Source organism: Palaemon carinicauda, chromosome 10, assembly GCF_036898095.1.
Source record: "Palaemon carinicauda isolate YSFRI2023 chromosome 10, ASM3689809v2, whole genome shotgun sequence".
Classification (NCBI taxonomy): Eukaryota; Metazoa; Arthropoda; class Malacostraca; order Decapoda; family Palaemonidae; genus Palaemon; species Palaemon carinicauda.
In genome coordinates, this window is record NC_090734.1 from 143,381,489 (window position 1) to 143,395,822 (window position 14,334).

Consider the following 14,334-nt stretch of genomic DNA (forward strand, 5'->3'; position numbering starts at 1 on the left):
CAGGTATTCCTATTTACTGTGAGAGCAAATAATTTCCCCGACGCAGAGACAACAGAATTAAATTCTTACATTATCATTGAGTAAACAGGTAATAAATAACTTTGGGGATGAGCATGAGAAGCAAAATATAAAAATCAATAATTGAGACGAGATCAGCGATAACAAAAAACTGTGCGCCTTCTGTGGCCCATAATATTACGAAATTAAAAGAAAAAAAAATATTTTTTGTTCAGGCAAACTATCTATGTAAGAGATCAATCTGTTTATTAAGATAGCTTACAATATAAGGACTAACTTAAAACGTTAACCACCATAAAATACAAAAATTATTTTTTTTTCACCTTAGAAAACTGCCATGGTGACGTCATGGTGACGTCATTACCCGAGTAGCCAAGATTCTGCACGTAAAGTTTGATACTTTCTTTCTAGTTTGTGAATAATGAGAAGGAAAATGCCTTTATAATGAACAATAAAAACTACTTCAGTTGTTAGAAAAAAAGATTTTCGAAGCATTCTATTTCACTGGATTCTAAAGCGTTTGCTATTAGATAATTGTTAGTTTCGTCAAAGGATAAAAATAAACGGTTTTTCAAAGACGAAGTCAGAATAACCTGCCAAAGGAAATACGGTTAAAACACACACCTTTTTAGGTCACGTACCTATTTATCATGTGATGCTACTGTATTTATTATTATTATTATTATTATTATTATTATTATTATTATTATTATTATTATTATTATTATTATTATCAGTTAAGCTATAACCCTAGTTGGAAAAGCAATATGCTATAAGCCCAAGGGGTCCAACATGGAAAAATAGCTCAGTGAGGAAAGGAAACAAGGAAACAAATAAACTATATAAAAATTATATATATAAAATGAAATTTCCGTGAAGGATTTTGATCTTGGATTACAAGTTCACTACTCCCCTTTACTCGAAGGGTTAGCTACCCTATATTGAAGACAACTCTCGTGTTTTAATATCAAATATTCGCTTCAAGAGCCTTTTGATTTCACAGATATCTACTGTGATTCGAGCCTATTTATAAAGTGAAGATCAGATGATTGTTTCAATTTATGGCAATAACATAATCAAGAGCCACAAGATTATTATCAAAGCAATCCAAACGTTAAAGAATTATATTTGATTGGGGTGTGGAAGATCCCATAAAGACTTTAACATTTCGAGTTTTGTCACTCTGGGTTTAAAGATTATATTGTATAGGTATTCTCCTAGAGTCTACATAGTACAGAATTACACTCTTTAATAAAACTACTAATTAGTGAAAGAATTTTGGAAAAACCTCTCAAAGAGTCAATAAATACTTACCCAAAGAATGTACCTACCAAGTGTCATGGCGATTAGTTCACGAATCACGGAGTGGACAAAAATGATCGTGTACACACCAAGTGCAAGAACTAACTAGAGACTTGATAGGCATTTAGCCAACGAAAAATAAATAATATAAGAAAGGAACTTCTCTCTCTCTCTCTCTCTCTCTCTCTCTCTCTCTCTCTCTCTCTCTCTCCTAGCAGTGTAACGGCAACCACTCTAAGCTCTAAATCTAGGGCACTGTGTTCGACTTTCCGACTGGAGCCCGGAGGGGAGACGAATGGGAGCATGCAATGGAATCCAATATACTTCTTTTGACCTATGCAGTGAGTTATGGATTTATGTACAGCTGGACACAGGAGTTCCTGGCACACCTGTCTCCGAAGAAGTGCACTCTGTCACACCCTTACTTACCGGCGAGTAACCAAACAGATAGTATAGGGTTTAATAGCAGCGGTGATGTGTGGTGCTAAACAAAGGAATTCGCCGCGCAGTTAAGGGTGACTGGGTGTACTTCCTCAGAGCGAGGTGTACCAGAAATTCATGTGTCCAACTGTACCTAGTTATTTATCAGTTGAGGGTCGTAGATAGGGAGAAAGGAGGAAAAATAAACGAAGAATGAGAACTGCGTGTGATCTTTGCTCCGTCAAAATGGGTGTAATCATTTGAATAACTCTCTCTTCTCTCTCTCTCTCTCTCTCTCTCTCTCTCTCTCTCTCTCTCTCTCAAATATTCAATGACAAAATCCCAATCAAAATATAAACCATAGCGAACAGCCCATGACGAAAAATTATTTTCCAATGATTTTCCTGGCAACTAATATAATTAACAAACGGCAAGTTTTTCAAACGTCCATCAACCTCACTGGCCAATTAACTGGTACAGAATATGGCTTCAGGTGGCCCGTATAACTCCTAACTGAAAGCTAACCAGGTATGAAATAGAATACAATAAAATTTACAGCACATAATTATATCAATATTTCAGTAACTGAATGCATAGGGTTTATACAAATGGCTGAAAAATACTATTCCTCAAAGCTGATATTATTTGGAATTGTTTAACAAATTTGAACGCTTAATCCATTGAAATAAAATGTCGGAATCACTTGAAAATAAATGTGATTTATTTTTGGCCACGTGGCTACCACTTACAATAATTTTGAGATAGCAAAAGACAAAGAATTCGGTATGTCAAAACAGCTATTTATCATGTTTTTTTTCAGTTTGTATTTGAATCTCTCTCTCTCTCTCTCTCTCTCTCTCTCTCTCTCTCTCTCTCTCTCCTCATTAACACTAAATATAATAGAGATTTGAAGGTTTAAAGGTCACTCATGAACGGCAAAGGCAAGGAAATGCGACACTGACCTAGCAGGACAATGCCATAGAAACTTAACCATATTTATAAATATGATTAGCGCTCAAGCCCCTCTCTACCCAAGCTTGGACCAGGAAGAACCAGGCAACGGATGCTGATGACTCAGTAGGTATCCTTAGCTCACAAGGATGGTGAAGTTGCAGACACTACAAGAAACCTATAGAGCTTGAGTGCGTATCGAACCCTAGTCCATCAGATCACCAGACATGGACGTTTTCAATAAGCTACCTCTATATGTGAATATTATCAGCAAATTTGTATTTATCCTAAAAGAGTTCTGAGGAAACGAAATCATAAAAAGAAAAAAGTTACAATGAAACATCTATAAATATTTTTCCTTAATCAAGATGTATCAGCATTAAATAAAGAATTGAAGAATATATTTCTACATTAGTCACAAAACATATGCTATAAATGATATCTGTAAAGGTTGATTCAATAAAGAGTTTACAAAAAACTGATGAAACCCAGAATTTCTTTCACAAAATTTTACATAAATTTCAGGTTGACCTTGGAGGAGGTTCGTGCATTGCATCTAAAAGGGATTACCTAGAAGATTATTTACTCATAAATTCAATGAAATTGTTAATATTCATCAGAATTCTGAATGAAACGACGGAGAATATGCATAAGAGTAATCATGGCAAAGGGAGGAAAGTCTTAGTTTAATTACAAGCATTCAATTGCACCTTCAGTTTCTGAGAAAACGAGATGTCTTCCCCTGACCGAATGTAATATCTCTTACCGCAAAGAGGAATTCCCTATAAAAGCCCATTCTCATTGTTAGTTATTAGTTTGTATTTTACAAAAAAATTAAAAAAAAAAGTAGGAGTGAAGAGGCCAGGTACAAAGACCATGAAAGTCAATATGCAAAGAGAAATCTCAGTCTAAAGAGATCATTCACCACAAAAAGAAACTCCCTCAAAAGGTAAACGCAGAGGGATGAAGTTCTTCATCTCGGCAAATTACGGTATACGTTTTTGAATTTCAATATATATATATATATATATATATATATATATATTCTCTCTCTCATCTAGGATAGTTCTACTGTAGGTTACGTTTACGAATTTCAAAATATATATGTATTCTCTCTCTCTCTCTCTCTCTCTCTCTCTCTCTCTCTCATCTAAGATAGATCTACTATATTCTCTCTTTCTCTCTCTCTCTCTCTCTCTCTCTCTCTCTCTCTCTCATCTAAGATAGATCTACTATATTCTCTCTCTCTCTCTCTCTCTCTCTAGTACCAATGTTTGCTTCCTTGCAAAGGATGAGGAGATGACAAGTGGATCTCTCTCTCTCTCTCTCTCTCTCTCTCTCTCTCTCCAGTAGCTATCTTTATGCTTCCTTGTAAAGGATGAGATGACACGTGGGATAATTCTCTCTCTCTCTCTCTCTCTCTCTCTCTCTCTCTCTCTCTCTCCAGTACCCATGTTTGCTTCCTTGCAAAGGATGAGGAGATGACAAGTGGATCTCTCCCTCTCTCTCTCTCTCTCTCTCTCTCTCTCTCTCTCTCTCCAGTAGCTATCTTTATGCTTCCTTGTAAAGGATGAGATGACACCTGGGATAACTCTCTCTCTCTCTCTCTCTCTCTCTCTCTCTCTCCAGTAGCTATCTTTATGCTTCCTTGTAAAGGATGAGATGACACGTGGTATAATTCTCTCTCTCTCTCTCTCTCTCTCTCTCTCTGTCTCTCTCTCTCTCTCTCTCTCTCTCTCTCTCCAGTACCCATGTTTGCTTCCTTGCAAAGGATGAGAAGATGACAAGTGGATCTCTCTCTCTCTCTCTCTCTCTCTCTCTCTCTCTCTCTCCAGTAGCTATCTTTATGCTTCCTTGTAAAGGATGAGATGACACGTGGGATAATTCTCTCTCTCTCTCTCTCTCCTCTCTCTCTCTCTCTCCAGTAGCTATCTTTATGCTTCCTTGTAAAGGATGAGATGACACGTGGGATAATTCTCTCTCTCTCTCTCTCTCTCTCCTCTCTCTCTCTCTCCAGTAGCTATCTTTATGCTTCCTTGTAAAGGATGAGATGACACGTGGGATAATTCTCTCTCTCTCTCTCTCTCTCTCTCTCTCTCTCTCCAGTACCCATGTTTGCTTCCTTGCAAAGGATGAGGATATGACAAGTGGATCTCTCCCTCTCTCTCTCTCTCTCTCTCTCTCTCCAGTAGCGATGTTTGATCCCTTGCAAATGAGATAACAAGTGGAACTCTCTCTCTCTCTCTTTCTCCCTCTCTCTCTCTCTCTCTCTCTCTCTCTCTCTCTCTCTCATATAGGATAGATCTACTATAGGTTACGTTTACGAATTTATATATATATATATATATATATATATATATTTATACACAGTATATATATTCTCTCTCTCTCTCTCTCTCTCTCTCTCTCTCTCTCATCCAAGATAGAGATCTACTGTAGGTTACATCTACAATATATCGGGAAATCAGGTAAGAAACAGTAAATCTTCAATAAAGGAAATAAGATTTTTTTTCCGTCCAAAAAAGTCTTTCTTAACCGAGCTGGTAATGACATAAAATAAAAAGTCATGTTTTTACCGAAGCGCTGGAAAGGAAGTTAATACGGTAAACTACTACAATAATACTTAAGATAAAGTAAAATTATGTGGAAGCTTAAAGAAGAACCATAAATATGGAAATAAAATCAATATTAATTGCACAGGAGTAACATATTTCGATATTGTCTCTTTGGAATTTCAGTTACAGCCATTTCAAAGTTTTTTTTTCTGCAATAATCTGTTATTTAAATACAACTGAATTCATGATATTCAACTCATATATATTTAACTGAGTTCATGATATTCACTCATAAATTCAACCAAATTCACGATATTCAACTCATAAATTCAAGTGAATTCATGATATTCAACTCATAAATTCAACTGAATTCATGATATTCAGCTCATAAATTCAACTAAATTCACGATATTCAACTCATATAAATTCAACTGAATTCAAGATATTCAACTCATAAATTCAACTGAATTCATGATATTGAGCTCATAAACTCAACTGAATTCATGATAGTCAACTCATAAATTCAACTGAATTCATGATAATCAATTCAACTAAAATTTAATTGAATTCCTGATACTCGACTCATATAGATTTAACTGAATACATAATATTCAACTCAAATTCAATAGAATTCATGATATTCAACTCATATAAATTCAACTGAATTCATGATATTCAACTCATATAAATTCAACTGAATTCATGATATTCAACTCAAATTCAATAGAATTCATGATAATCAACTCATATACATTCAACTGAATTCATGATAATCAACTCATAAATTCAACTGAATTCATGATAATCAACTCATAAAAATTCAACTGAATTCATGATATTCAACTCATATAAATTCAACTGAATTCATGATATTCAACTCACCGTGTTCGGAACTTGCTTTAAAATAACCAAAAGAAGGAAATTCTCTAACAATAAGCTTTAATTTCGACCTTAAACTTTAGAAAAAAAAGAATTTACATTCAAACAACCAAATCTAATATTTCTCATCACAAATAGAATTGGCTTTAAAAGTCTATTTTCATTGTTTATTATTAGTTTCTATTTTACAAAAAAAAAAAAAAATGAAGAAATGGGAGGTATCAGGGATGATGTTAGAGACAAAGAGACTGAATGGTTTAAGGTGAAAGAAGATACTCATTAAACAGGTCATTGACCCTAAGAAGGAAATATTTCATAGGGTAAAACGTGGGAGGGAAAAATCTTGATCAAGCAAATAATACGTTTATGAATCGCACAAGGACTCTCTCTCCTCTCTCTCTCTCTCTCTCTCTCTTTATCAATAGTAGTTATAGTTAACAGTTTCTCTCTCTAATAACAGCAGTTTTCATTAATAGTTCCCCCTCTCTCTCTCTCTCTCTCTCTCTCTCTCTCTCTCTCTCTCTCAGAAATGATTTTCATTAACAGTGTTTTCTCTCTCTATTAAAATTAGTTTTCTCTCTCTCTCTCTCTCTCTCTCTCTCTCTCTCTCTCCCCAAGTCATATATATTTCTAACTATTTTCGAAATAAGATCTTTTAGGCCTTTGAAATCCTTGAAATGTTATTTGCAATTTTTTTAGGAAAATCTTTTGACCTGGACGGCAAAATTGAAGATTCTTTTCCACGGGGGAAATAGAACAGTTCGATTCTTTGTTTTAAGTAACAAAATATGTTTTAGATTGCATTTTGTCCTAATTATGTGAATAAGCTTTGAGACTTAGAAGAATACAATTATACGCTTAATGTCATTTACATTTTTCATCGCAAAACTTTGATCAGTTTAAGGTTTAATAGTTTAAAGGTTACTCATGAATGGCTGAGGTAATGGACAGTGACGATGCCCGAGAGGAGGGCCAGGGAGGGCCAGACAATGGCTGCGGATGACTCAGCCCGTGGACCTATACGAACCTCAGACCGGCAGTTCACAAGTCAGGGACTTCCAATGGGATACCACAATTTATTTATTTTTTTTTTTTTTCAATACGCAATATTGGAAAGATCCATCATAATTTGTATTTCAGAGTTTGAAAATACAGAGAAATAAAAATATGAAGCATCGATACTTGTTTTCACCTTTAATTATCAAAAAGTTTCTTTTTTTTACCAACGAAAAATAACCTGATAAATTTGGCAATAACTGGTAGCAACGAAACAATAAAAGGCACATAAATTATTACAATCGTAGGCAATAGTATCAAAACGTAGGATACAGCAAGAAACTGAAATTATAAATGTTATTGTTAATTGGATTAATCAATACCCAGAAAAATTTATATATTGCTAAGAAAATATATTCGTCATAAAAAGGTTGATAAGGCTTAGATACAAAATGTAATTGCCGGAAAAGAAAATAGAATGGAATGATTAACATTACTGGAGACAGACAAAAGGCATTACGAGAGTCTGGAAAGGCACTCTTGAATTTAAATGGAAAACATTGAATTAATAATAATAATAATAATAATAATAATAATAATAATAATAATAATAATAATAATAATAATAATAACAATAATAATAATAATAATTCCACTACAGCCTGAGGAAGGGATATGACCCTTCCGAAACGCGTAGCTGATAACTGTTTTACCCAAATTATCAAATTTGTATTAAATACTTAACTTGGGCTTACTGATTTTGACTTCCCAATCAGGAAGAATAAGGTTTGCTTAATTACTGGCAGAAGCAGTGATACAGAAAAGAAGATTATTCGAGCTATTGAGAAAATAGATTGCAAAATTAATGCTGCTGAGGCAGCCATTATTTTTAAGCAAATAATAATAATAATAATAATAATAATAATAATAATAAATAATAATACTAACATATAATAATAAATAATAATAATAAATAAATAATAATAAATAATAATAAATAAAGAAATAATAATAAATAATAATAATAATAATAATAGATAACAACAACAACAAAAACAACAACATCAAAAATAATAATAATAAAAATAATAATAATAATAACAACAACAACAACAACAACAACAACAACAACAATAATAATAATAATAATTATAATAAATTTTGCCTTGATAATAAAATATAAACGTAAAATACCCGAAAAGCGATCAATGATGCATACATAAAAGTACCCGATGTTATACACAAAAAGGAATAGAAACCGCCAGAGGTCAGGAATTATATCAAAATCCAATATCAGTCCTCTTTCCTCTTCATTGGTTTCATCAAAATGGATGACGTCATACGGAAAGCTAATGCAAGAACAGATAGATAATGATTGAAGTAATTAGGAATTCATTTGTCAAATTTGAGAAATAATTTCAGAATGGTTGGATGATATGTATATATATATATATATATACATACACACACCACACACATATATATATATATATATATATTTGAATATATACAGTATATATATATATATATACATATATATAATTATATACATACATATATATATATATATATATATATGTTTAAATATATATATACACACACCTATATATATATATATATATATATATTTATATATATATACATATATACTGTACATGTATATATATATATATATATATATGTATATTTATATATATACATATATACTGTACATGTATATATATATATATTTATATATACATATATATATATACTGTATATACAATATATATATATATATATATATACATATATATATATACATATATATATATATAAATATATATATATATATACATATATATACATACATATATATATATATATATATATTCATATATATATACTGCATATATATATATATATATGCAGTATATATATATGAATATATATATATATATATAATATATATATATATATATATATAAATGTTTATAAATTTATGATCAGGTTAAATATGCAAAATCTCTTGATAAAAATGCAAGAGCTATTAATTCTTTTTTTTAGATATACATAATGTAGTCTGGGGCTTTAGTATTTTAAGCTAAAACAATTATTTCCCGCTAATCTTTTAAAAGCAAGAACTTCCGGATGAAGGACACTTAATTGCAACCACATCCTGTCAATATAGATGAATTCGAAATTCTTTTCGACTTTCCTTTTCAATTCAAAAGTAATATGTTCACCTTTTTTATTGATGGTAATAATATCCAGTCAAACTAAAAGTATTCTTACTTTTATTTAAACTTTATTTTGTATTTGTTCATGTTAGAAAAGTGAGTTGTGGTGGCCGATGTGGTAAAATCCCTGACTAGTGATCGCCAGACTGGGGTTCGAGTCCCACTCAAACTCATTAATTCCTTTGGTTGCTGCAACCGCATCATCCTTGTGAGCTAAGGTTAGGGGGGGAAGCCTATAGGTCTATATGCTGAGTCATTAACAGCCATTGCCTAGTCTTCCTTGGTCATAGCTTGGGTGGAGAGGGGCTTGTGCGCTGATCATATGTATATATGGTCAGTCCCTATTGCATTGTCCTGCCTGATAGGGCAATGTCACTGTCCCTTGCCTCTGCCATTCACGAGCGACCTTTAAACCTTTAAGTCCTCCTCCCGCAGGTGACCCATAGTCAATCTGTATAGTTTTATTCGGAGTTATAAATCTATTTTTTTTCCTTATTAACTTTCGTATTTTTTTTTTAGCGTTTGGGTTAGGTAACCGATTTGGTTGCCCATGCCATCGGCCGTCATATAAGTAAAACCTCTATACATAAGTATAAATTAATTCCTAGAAGATCACACAATAATATAATGCATGTAATTTCAAATTCAAAATATCACGCATCATTTAATTTACAGAAATTAATCTATTGGAATTGAATTACGTTAAGGTTTTCTTTCGCATGTCCTTCACTATCGCCAGTATTCAAGGCCTCATTACCCTCAAAAACGTCATTCTAAAAGGGGCGAAATCCAGTCCCATGTGCTGCCTCACCTGATCAGGAGTCTGTGTACATAATCTCCCTTTTAAGAACGGCTGACTGAAAGGGACCAGGAGAGATGTACGATATTCATCGGCGAAGTTCGGTATTGCATGAGGGACATTGATATACTTATTCATACGACGAAAATTGAAGACATCATAGGAATGACGATTTAATATCTTGATCCCTTTTTTCTTTAGTTAAGATGGAGAAATATAAGGAAATGGAATATGCACCAAATCCCAAAATATTTCTGGATAATCTGTATATTCTGGATTTTCGAAGAGTGATGAAAAGCGGAGAATAAAAAGATAATCGTATTGTTACGATTACCGTTGACGAACATTTATTAGTTTGGTACTAGCGAAGGGGATATGGGCTTAATTATAGAAGATTAATAACGCACATGTAAGAATAAAAGAAAAACAAACAAACAGGTCGTTCATGTTAAATTCAAGCTGTAAGGAATATCTGTATGTATATATATATATATATATATATATATATATATATATATATATATATATATATATATATATATATATATATATATATCTGTGTGTGTGTGCGCGCACGCGTGTGAGTGTGTGTGTGTGCGCGCGCGCGTGTGAGTGTGTGTGCGTGTATATGTTGTCAGGCACTTACTCTTATATAAGGAATATGACTGAAAATATTGTACCGTCGGCTTTACAATTCCTTTTCTACGTACGTTTGCCTAAATATCTCCTAATCTTAGTTCTGTTAGAATTTTTATTCAGCGTTAGTCAGTATAATGACATCTGTGCCATTCTTTGTAAAGGAATGAATAATCTTAGCAATTTTACCTTTTCGTAATTTATTGAGTCACTCATATATAGCCAAAAAAAAAAAAAAAAAAAAAAAAAAGGTAGAGAGAAAGTGCTAATAGACTAGATTATTTTCTCTTGAAAAGTATAATTTATCCGTAACGTAATTTGCTGATTTTCTAGCATTGTTAAATAAAAGGAAATTTCATATTCTCGAAAATTATAAATTATTCTTAAAGCACTTTGCTGCTTTTTAGCAATCTTATGTAAAAGGAAATTTTATATTCTTGAAAAATAATAATTATCCTTAAAGTAGTTTGTTGCTTTTTAGCAATGTTATGTAAAAGGAAATTTTATATTTTTGAAAAACATACTCTATTCTTGAAGATATTTTATTCTTTTTAGCAAAGATTCATATTTCTAAAAATATATAAATTATTCTAAAAGCAATTTGCTGGGTTTTAGCAATGTTAAAAAAAAATTAAATTCTATATTCTTGAGAAAAGATAAAATTATTCGAAAAGCAATTTTCAGCTTTTTATTAATGTTATATAAAAGGAATGTCACATTCTTGAAAAAATATAAATAATTGTGAAGCAGTTTTCTGCCTTTTACCAATGCTATACAAAAAGAAATTTTTATATGCGCAAGCAAACAAGTTCACTTCGCGCTACGTCTTTTAACACTTGGAAAGGTCGTTCGAGATGCAAGCACCAGAAATCTCAAATTCATTCTATTTGCAAAAACACATTGGATCTCCTTCCGCAGAAAAATCCTGAAAATTTGCAAACGGTAAAATTTTTTTTATAAAACATTTTTCTTTTCCTGAGTTCGACAAGAGCAGGTCCCCGAAAATGGAATCGAATTTTTCCTGGATTTTCTGTCCCCTTTCTTGTTTGATTGTTATAAGTCAAGTGGGCCCCAAATTCACGCGTCCTAAAATATTGGTTTCAAGTTTTGGTTTTCGATGTTTTTATTTCGTGTTCGTGGATCGAATAATTTTTAGTTAATAAAGAATTAAATATCTTATCAGTTTATTAATTAGACGTCAGAAATTCTCTTGTTAAGTGTTAGATAATAATTCAAATCATATTCTGGCTACATTATTATTATTATTATTATTATTATTATTATTATTATTATTATTATTATTATTATTGTAATAATAATAATAATAATAATAATAATAATAATAATAATAATAATAATAATAATAATAAAAATAATAATAATAATAATAATAATAATAATAATTATTATTATTATTATTATTGTTGTTATTATTATTATTATCATTATCATTATTATATTAAAAATAATAATAATAATAATAATAATAATAATAATAATAATAATAATAATAATTATTATTATTATTATTATTATTATTATCATTATTATTATTATGATTAAATTCGGGAAGAAAAAATATTCATATTAAAGTTAATAAACAAAGTAAACTATATAGTAAATATAGTATATAAAAAATAAATAAACTGTGATCAAAATCTGTTATAAATCGAAATTTAAATCTTATTCATAAAACCTATTTTTCTTAAAAATATTAAAAGCTTAAAAACAATTCTCAAAGACCAATAAAATTATTTCGCGGCCTAAATCGTACTCATACATATACAAAAGAATTCCATTAGTTTATGAAATAATGAAATATATTTCATTCTAGGAAAAAAAAAAAAAAAAAAAAGCTGAACTTTGCCTGCCCGACTGTAAAAAAATTTTGGACACCGGTGTAAAGGATTCAAGTTACCCCCCGTTTCAAATTACCCCCCGGTAACTTGAAACCGGTTTCAGATTACCGGGGGGGGGGGTAGTTTGAAACCGGTTTCAAGTTACCCCCTCTGTTTTCTAGTTACCCCCTCATCAGAATGATAAATAATTCATGTGACATCGCAAATATGTATCATGCATTTATTGTTGGCTTCGCAGCAGTAGGAAAAGTAGTTTAATCTGGTATTTAAGACCAAAAATTGTGTATTAGTGAATTATATGACACGTTAAAAGTCACAGAGTGTAATTTAAGGTTTTGTGATAAAGGCGAGGTAAAATTTTATTTTGTTTCTGTTCGTGTGATTGTTGATATTTTCGTATTTAAGACCTAAAGTGTCATATAATTCCCTAATTCACAATATTTGAAGTTACAGACTTTCATTTAAGGTTTAGTGATCACGGCGAGGTAAAACTTTATTTCATTTCAGTGTGCGCGTGATTGTCGAGATTTTATTTTTTTTTTTTAATTTTTAATTAACTGGCCTTATCTTTAAATTAAACACAAATTATGACGCATCTAACTTTATACAAAACAATTATTAAGTAAAAAAAAGATAGATATTACCCGTAAAAATATTTGAAATCAAAACCATCATAATGAACCCTGTTTTAGCATTACATGGAAAAAAATATTTACTAAATTAAATATTAAGAAAAAAAAATGGGAAAATGGTAATGAAATTGTTAAATTTGGAATTGACCAAACAATCAAACGTGTCACAGATGCAGCCAACTTATAAATAACGATTTTGTTTCAGATTTGCAAGGTAAATTGGGTCAAGGGTATTAAGCATACTGATAACATTATAAAGGAAGACATGAAAATGGTCTGAATGAACTAATTTATTGAATCTTTTGTGATAGCACTAACTTCATCTGACGAAGTCACCATAACCACGTTTGCTAATATAACCTTTGTTGTAAAGAAATTAGTTTTGTCGATTAACTAAATAAATTCTAAAACAATACAATCACCTACGTAAATATACCATATTAAACATAGTTAATTAAATCCTTTGTAAAGAATCCTGTCTTTTAATAATCAATCAGAATTGAGAAATTAATTCATTTGATATCAAAATTAAGATTATTTCTCTTAGTATGATAATCGTTTTATAACAATTTTGCTATTTGTTATATTTAAGAGTTTCAACTTGTCACCACGTGGTTGCAAACAAAAAGAACGAAGGAAACAATTTAGGGAGAGTATCAAATTAAAGGATTATATTCTTAGACCGTTCAAATCCGGGTGAATGACTTATTAGTTGACCCTTTTCTCCTATTCTTGGCTCGCCCATAGATTAAAGCGGCTAAGCCAGGTGTGCTTTGAAAATGACCCAAGAGAACTGGCAATGCCGCTATTGGGCTCCTTTGCTCTTAAAATGGTTTGACCATACCCATAGTTGCAATATAACAATAGAACTCCTTGTGTCCATATATCTCTATGTTTATTCATTTATTCTGTCACTGATAATGCATAGTAGTATTTGGATGCTATGCACGTAAAAAATAAAAGCTCAAATATAAATTACCAACATGCATGTCGTCGTGCAGACAGAATTAACGTTGTGTAAGCTACTGTTAGCTCGATTCATTTTAAACCAGAGGACATTAAAGATGG